At 57.4% G+C, this 8,177-nt stretch overlaps 1 protein-coding gene across 4 annotated transcripts in view; it reads right to left on the reverse strand.

Moving 5' to 3' along the window:
• The window catches only part of RPH3A (rabphilin 3A), a 32,255-nt gene extending 24,513 nt beyond the window's left edge, over positions 1 to 7,742 (reverse strand). For 2 of the 4 annotated variants that reach the window (XM_064674945.1, XM_064674942.1), the window contains exons 1-2: positions 7,641 to 7,741; positions 5,874 to 6,023 (exon numbers count right to left, since the gene is read on the reverse strand). The gene's annotated coding sequence lies outside the window, so the exon portion shown is untranslated. Of the gene's footprint in view, positions 1 to 5,873; positions 6,024 to 7,640 lie in introns of all 4 variants that reach the window. The other 2 variants (XM_064674944.1, XM_064674943.1) reach the window with 2 other exon arrangements.
• Positions 7,743 to 8,177: the final 435 nt, after the last annotated feature.

Consider the following 8,177-nt stretch of genomic DNA (forward strand, 5'->3'; position numbering starts at 1 on the left):
GTGGCATCACCCACAAGACACCACTTGCAAAGGGAGAAGATCAGGCTGAGCCTCCCTTTACAGCTCTTAAGGTGGGAATAAAAGCAAAGACAATCCCCCCAGGAAGGGCTTTGCTGCAGCACTGACCAGAGCACAAGGCTCTGGATATAAGCCCCCCTTCCTTAGGGCTTCCTGCTGATGGAGGCAATATTTTTAGCTCAGCTGCTTCCCACCCCCAGGTTTCCCCCCCACCCATCTCCTCCATGGATGGGGGACCTGCAGAGACACCCCAGCAACAGCCTCCCACCTGCACCACTCACAGCACCTGCATTTGAATTGCTTCCTCTGCCTGCAGAAGAACTAAAAATACACAACCCCCCCCCCCAAAACCCTCTGCAGAGCCTGGTTGTGGATGATGAACGGCCCAGAGGCTGGGAAAACCTCGTCTCCCCACCCTGCTGCCCTGGGATGATGTTGCTGTGGATTCCTCCCTGCCTGGGAGGGACCCCCAGCACCAACTCCAGCATCCCAGAGGTGCCAGTGCACCCCAGCAGCACCAGAATTCAGCCCAAATGGGTAAATGCACCTTTGCAGGGCATGAAGCAACTCCAGAAAAACTCCAGCAGAGGCACTGGGGAGGTTTTCCCAAGGAGAAGAGGGAAAACAGGAGGTTGTAAACTTGCCCCACTGAAATCACAAATTCTGAGCCAAGAAAACCATAAAACTTTCCCAAAAAGGAGGAAAAAACATAATTCCCATCATCCTCTTCCTGCTCTGCAGTTATCTCTGAGGAGTCAGAGATTTGAGGCTCACCTTGGCTTCACCGAAAACTTACATATACATGAAAATATTTTTGGAAAAAAAGGAGAAGTGAAGCACGTGGGTAATTAGTGCTCTGCTGGTTTCACACAGTGCCTATTCCTGTGCCAAACCAGAAGGCTCTGATTAACAAGGTCAGTTAAATAAGCAAATTGTTCATTTAAGTCCCCACCGCCACCTCCACAATCCGCAGTGCAGCAGCAAATTCCCGCTGGGAACGAAGGGTTCCAGCACAGCCTGGGGGTCTTGTGGGGTGGGCACACATTTAATAGGGTGCTCTGGGAGGAAGGGCAGCACTGTGATGCCACCACCCATTTTTGTGGAGATGTGGGTGGATAAGGGACCTGCCTAAGGCCACATGGAGCAGGAGTGTCCAGCCCAGCCCTGCAACAGGGGAAAATAAGTGGAAAATCCCTGTTTTTTCCTAGCAAAGGGGCTAAAGTGACCACCAGCACTCAGCACTGGGGAGGAAACTTCTTCCCCCAACTAGAACTTTCTGCTAATAATAGAGAGGCCACGAGTGTTTCACTTTGTTGCGGATGGAGTGGAGCCCAGGGACAGTTCCTGAAGGAATTCACAATCCGTTCCTTTGCCTATAAATAATAGATTTGGAAGATCTACTTTGCATTACTTCCAGCAACTACCCTCACTTGCCCTAATGCTTGGTTCTGCATTTTTAGCACATGGTAGAGAACAAAATAACAGCTTACAGTGGCTTTTTCCCCCCGCCAAATCCTTGCTCCCAAGCCAAAGGACGTGGCCCATCCAAGTGGTGATCGATGGGATGCAGCAGCATTTAGTTAATGAAATGGAAACATCCCAACCTAAGAGGTTGCCAAGACCTTCCAGGGTTTGGCTGACCCCAGAGGGTCCCAGGCTTGCTCCCCCCCTGGTCTGAGATGAGCAGGGATGCGAGCAGGTCTCCAGCTGCTCGAGGTTCTCCAGTGGATGCTGGAAGGAGGCGGCAGCTCCCGCCAGCGCCAACGTGTCCAGGGCAGAGCCAGGAATAGCAGTGAGGTCTTAATTTCTGGCCTTAAGGAAGGGCCACATGACTCCAATCACACCGCTCCATTACTTCTGTGTGACGGAGCCCACGAATGTGATCATGCCCTGATAAAATGGGATTGAACGCCTTCCGCGGATCCCTCGGCCTCTCCCGTCATCGCCGCTCGCTCCGAGCCAGGAGGTGCCAACTCGTGGGCGCTTCTCCAGCACCCAAAACCTGGCAGAAACAGCATCAGTGACCAGCATTCCTGGGCAGGCAGGGAAAGGCAGCAGGAGCCCCATGGCATGAGCCCATCCCACCCCACGGCACCAGGAAGGACACGAAGCTGCTGCTTCCCCGGGCAGGACCCAAAGCCACCCACAAACTGGGCACCTGAAAAGAGAGACCTTCCCACAGCTGCCCAAACTCACCCCTTCAGCCACCTGGAAATAACAACCCAGGGTAGAAAACAGACAATTCAGTATTCTACAGGCTCCCAGTGCAACAATCAGGTTTTTACGGTGAGCTCAACAGTCCACACTCGATGCCTGCAGAGATTGTCTCCACCAGCAAAGACACTGACACAGGCAACCTATTTCTCCAGCCTTCTCAGCTCTGCAATGCAGCTTTCTTAAATATTGAATAAGTCTGCTGCTCTCCACCACCTGCCAGTGCCAATGATGAGGTAATTTTTGCATTGACAAAGCCTAATGTGATTAATCTGGTCTGAAAGGAGCAGGTTTTAGGGCTCGTCCATTCACTGGGAACACACTCGGAACACACTCGCAGACGGAGCGTCGGCAGCAGCCAGACCCCAACCAACCAACCAACCCAAACTGCTGCTCCGCTGCCAACTGGGAGATTATTCCTGTGTGTCATCACCAAACAGGAGGCTTTGAACTTGAATGGATCCCAACATGATCCTCTGGCGGGCTGGTGGGGTTTGCACACTGGCATGGGAGTGGATTTACGCTCCGCAGATGGGGACGGAAAAATAGGATATGAGGATGGGTTTGCCTGATGGGGCTCCCCAGTCTCTTTCCCAGGGAGAAGAGGAACTATTTTGGGGTGACAAGCACCCACTGGGACCCCCCAGCTGAGCAGGGAGAGGAGCAAATGCAGGAGCCGGGAGGCACCAGGATGGAACTGTCTCCTCATCACTCAGCATCCCCACACACCGTGTCTGGCAGGAAATCTCTCCCAGCTCACGAGGATGTTCACTGCCATCTCACAACTCCATCAGGGCCAGATCCTGCCTTGTCCAGCTCCAGGGCCCACACCTGGCACTCAGGAAGGTCTGCAAACCACAGGGGACCCCTAAGTCCTCACCAGACACCAGGCACAGATGCTGCACCCCATGTCCAGCTCTGCCCTGAGCATCTCTCAACATCCAGGCTTTTCCTTTCCCAGGAAAAGGGGGTTGCCCAGTGCAGGTGCCACACACACCCCATACCATTCTCTACAGCACAGAGGACCTATGGCATGGCATTCCCATGGCTATAGGGGCCACAGAGCTGCCTGAACAGGCAGCAGGTGCTCACTGTCCTCCGGTGTCAGGTGGGATTTGGTACTGCTGGATTTACCTGCAGAAGGACAAGAAAAAAGGTGGAAATAGCCTCAAAATATCTGCTGGAAGTGCTGTGTAACACTGCAAGAGAACCAGCAGATCACATGGGGGGCCAGGAGGGCAGCCCAGCCCCATAGGGTTCCACACACCAAAACTCCCTCAAATCCTGACATTCCATCATTTGGCTCATCTCACATGAAAATTGGTCTAGGAAGTTCAGGCAAAATTGGGCATCTGCACTATGGAACAGCCCACTTTGGAGGCTTTTCTTTCAAAACAGAATGGAGGGAAGCAGAGCTCACCGGCACAAAAGCTGCTTGGCCTGGAGCTCCCCTGGACATCGGAACCAGGATTGGGGCATGGGACAGCAGCACAGTCCCAGATGAAGCATCAGGTGACACACTGGAATGGCAGCACACACTGCCAGTGCTCCCACAAGGACCTGCATCCTCCAACAGCCCAGTAATGCCACGAGGTGGGATCAGACCCTGGACACTGAACCCCCTCAACCACCCCATGGCAAAGCGAGGGCGAGGAGTCCTGGGAATCCAGCTTTGGGAATGACCCAGAACCAGCAGGTTGTAGACCTGGGGTCATCACACCAAACCCTTGCAGGAACAGCAGCCCTGCAATTCCTGAGCCAGCTTTAACTGAATAATTAAAGCTAAATGTGATGGCCACATTCCCAGGTGACAGTGACCCACAGACAGGAAACACAAAGCATTGGAAATCCCGGCCATTCCACAGTGCCCTGATACCACAACTACTCCTGCAAGCCCATCCAGCAGCACCCACCCACCCCCAGCCCTGTGGCACACCAGGATGGCACCACCACAACCTGGCACACTCCATTGCCCCGTGGAACACACAGGAGCCCCCAGGGCTGCTCCTGCCTCCCCTGCCCTCCAGCTAAATCCACACCACAACACCTGGGAGCCCTCCTTAAGGCCATGTCTGTGCTGCCTTTAAATTCCCACAATGTGCTGAGAAATGCCTTCTTTCCCCTCCCCCTTAATTCCCAGCTCCTCGTCATCCTCCAGACAAAGCTCCATCCCAAGGCAGCCGAGCAGCATCGCACAGTCAATTTTATTTAAGCAGCACGTTGACATTTCCTCCAGCAGCTCCTTCACAAACCAAACACTGTTATGATGCTGTCACAGGGATTTACTCCTCTTGATTAATTATAGGAAAGACAATAGTAAAAAAATATACATAATTCCTGGGTTTATCTGACTTTCCCGTGGCTGTTGGAGCTGGGGGTCCCAGCGATGCCTGAGCACAGCCTGAGCTCACCTGGTGCTGCCATCGCTCCTTGTGCCACACAGAACTGCTCCAAAGCTGCTTAGCAACAGATAAATCCCTGCATGGCTCCAGCACACGGATCACACCCTCGATGCCTGGGACAGGGAGCATGGCCAGAGCCACCAGGGTGGACCAGCCTCACCAGGGATGTTGGTGCAGGGACCCCCATGCACCGAGAGCAGCTGGAAGAAGTTTAACAATGGGGAGAAGGCTGGGAAGCACCAACCAGGTGTGCTTGGAGGTGGCAGGTCCTGTTCACTGCCAGGGAAGGTTTCCCAAAGGTGGTGACAGTCCCCACAAGATGCCCCAGGGATGCTTGAGGGCCACAGTGTCACACCACAGGACAGTAGTAGTGGTGGCACCCCCAGAGCATGACCTTGGCTGGAGGATGCTCAGGGGTGCAGCCCCACCCTCCTCATGGGATGCCAGGTTGGGGCAGAGGAGCCACCCAGAGCCAGGCCTCCCACACCAGACTTGTGTAGAGGGGTCCCAGTGATGTGGAGGGGATCCCCCTGGCACCACAGCCCCTCCCCAAGGGCCATGGGCAGCCCAGCCACCAGCAGAGAGGAGCACGGGGCCACCCAGCTCAACATCTGCACCACCCTGGGCTCCCAGTTTGCCCAGCCACCAAGCACAGCTCCCCTCCCTCCCTACATACCCTCAATATCTGGTTTCATGCAGCCAGACCTGCTCCCCATCACCAGCACACCAGGTCCAAAGCAGACAGTCCATCCTCACCTCCCGGGGCCGGAGAAGCAAATGCTGCTTCCACCACGTGAACCTTATAAACCATCCCATCCTCACCCCCGGCCACTCCCCAGCTTAACGAGGACGTGGGAATTAATCAGCCCGGCCTTGGGGAACAGAGCCCTCCCCCTTTCCCAGACCTTGAGTGCTCTGCTGGGACCACCTGGAGCGATTCATTACCGTTATCACTAATTGGCAGTGACTGCAGTGACATCGTCACCGGGCTGTGGGCAGGAGGAGGGCACTGAGCCAGGGCCACCAGCGAACTGGCAGAGGGTCACCGCTGCCAGCACAACCCCCGGGACCTGCGCGGCACACGGGGGGCCGTCTCGTTTTCATCTCCCACAGAAAGCCCCTCAAAACTTAAGCACAAAAAGGGGCTCGGAAGCTGTGAGCCCCCTCACCCTCCCTCAGCAGTTTTCCTCCCCTCGCCCTTCCCCAGCCAGGGAATGTTTAACACCAGCACACACGTACCACGCGGCCACGGAGGCGCAGCAGAGTCCTGCAATGGGCTCCTGGGTTTCACCCTCGCTGCAAAGGGTGCTCCACACGACAAACGGGCTTTTCCCCCATTCGGCACGTTTTTTGGCTCTCCTGGGGAGCCAGGGCAGCGCCAAGGCAAGTCTGCGAAGGAGGAGGAAGCAGAGGGGTGGGCTGGAGGCAGCGGCGAGCTGGGCACGGGGTTTGCACCCAGGTGGGGTGCTCTGAGGAGGGTTGGTGGGCGGGGGGTGTCCCGGGAAGCCCACCCTGCAGGTGGCGAACGGCTCCCACCGCATCGCCTGGCGATGGCTCAGCGCCGCCGGAGCCCGCGGGGCTGCTGCGGGCGAGCAGCGCCCACCCAGCGCTGCCCTCCCGGGGGATCCCAGCAAAGTGCCCACGGGAGGCTACAGCAATTCCCAGCCCCAAGGCTCTACATCCTCTGCCCACGGAACCCCTGAAGCAGATCTCCTGAGTCAGCCCTCCAGCAGCAGCGAGCAGCTCGTTCAGTCCCTGCCGGATGAATGATGCATCATCAAATAAAGCCCAGTGTCACAACATTAACAATATTTATTTTCAGGCTAAGCTGCAGCCTGGGCTTTTGATACCAGTAATTAAAGCAAATGGTTCATCTGTTATCAGCTCTGCATCCCTGGAGCCAACTGTCCATGTTTTGAAGCCCTGTATTATCTTTTTTTCTTGCAGCCTCATGGGAAGGGGGGGATCAGGCTGATCCACACACACTTCGAGGATCCCGGGAGGAGTGTGGCATGGCCCGAGCCCAAAGCAGAGCCCTGGCCGGGGCAGCCACCTTGCTCAAAGCTTTTTTAGTAGTGAAATGAAGGAGTGTTAATCGCACAAAGACAAATTGCTGCTCTAGCTTATACCTGAAACCAGAATTATTAGGAGGACAGCAGCAAGAGAAATAATCAGGTCCCTTTCCTGAAGGAGCCCGTCCCTGGGAGCTTCACCATCCAGCAGCGTCAGACTAATTTCCGAGGTGGCTGGTTTTGCCTCCCGGAGGTTCCAGGCTACTCCAGAAAGGTTTTTATTGCCTTTTGCACCACTTTTGTCCATCGTGGGAAAGGAGCAGCGAAGGCACCTGCCAAAGCCCTTGGACCAGCCCTGAGCTGGGCAGTGATGCTCTTCCAGAGCCTCAGCAGGGAGCAGAGCACGCCAAGTGCCCCCACAGCAGGGACAGGTCGTTCTCTGCATCCCGCAGCTCTCAGGTGGCTCGGAAGGGGCTCAGCCCCTGGTGCCACCGCAGCTCCTACTGGGCACACTCCGGGGACAGAGACGAGAGCCAATTTTGAGGGCTTGAACCCCCCCAAATGCTCAACACACTTCAAAGTTGTCCACACACCGGGAAGACCAGCAGCAGCACCCAGAACCCCCCTGCACCCGCACCCACGGGCAATGCCACCCCTCACACCCCCAGGGAGCCCCCACCCGCACTCACGGGCGATGCAGCCCCACGCACACCCAGGGACCTGCTCCAGCCTCTGCCACCGGCCACGCACGGGGTGGGGGGTGTCACCCACAGCCCGCACCGCTCCGAGATGCTGCAACTTTCCCCGGGCGGGGAGCGGGGCTGGGGGGAACGAGCATCCCTGGATCCGCATCCCGATCCCTGTCCCTGCGGAGCCTTGGGGCACCCCCGGCACCTCCTGCCCGCCCCGGGGGAGATGCGGTGAGACCCCCCCGTTGCCGCTCTCCCGCTCCCACGCCTGGCTGCAGCGCGGGGGACCCCCGACCCCCCCTTACCTGGGCCAGGGTCCCGGGGTGCCGGGGCCGCTCCCCGCGCACGGCCGGGCTGGCGCTGCGCGGCTCCGGCGGCAGCACTGCGGAGCAGCGCGGGGCGGTGCGAGGAGGGGACACGGGAGGGGACACGGGAGGGGACACGGCCGGGGCCGCCCCGCTCCGTGCCCGCCCCGGGGAGCCGCCCCCGCCCTCCCCAGCCCCCTCTGGTACCCCCTCCCGCAGCCGGCTGGAGAGGGGGGCGGCAATGGGACCCCTCTGCTCATCCTCTCCCCCATCCCGCTCTCATTCTTCCTCCTGCTCCTCAACTCTTTCTCACCCTTTTCTTCCATACCCTCTCAAATCCCATCCTTCCCCAGCCTTGACCACTGCAGGGCGAGGGAGGGGATTCTCCCTCTCTTCTCTGCTCTGGTGAGATCCCAACCTGCAGTGCTGCATCCAGCTCTGGAAACCTCAGCACAGGAAGGACATGGAGCTCCTGGAGTAAGTCCAGAGAGACACAAGGGTGCTCCAAGGGCTGGATCCCCTCTGCTTTGGGGCCAG

The sequence above is a fragment of the Pseudopipra pipra genome, chromosome 18 (assembly GCF_036250125.1).
Source record: "Pseudopipra pipra isolate bDixPip1 chromosome 18, bDixPip1.hap1, whole genome shotgun sequence".
Taxonomy (NCBI): domain Eukaryota; kingdom Metazoa; phylum Chordata; class Aves; order Passeriformes; family Pipridae; genus Pseudopipra; species Pseudopipra pipra.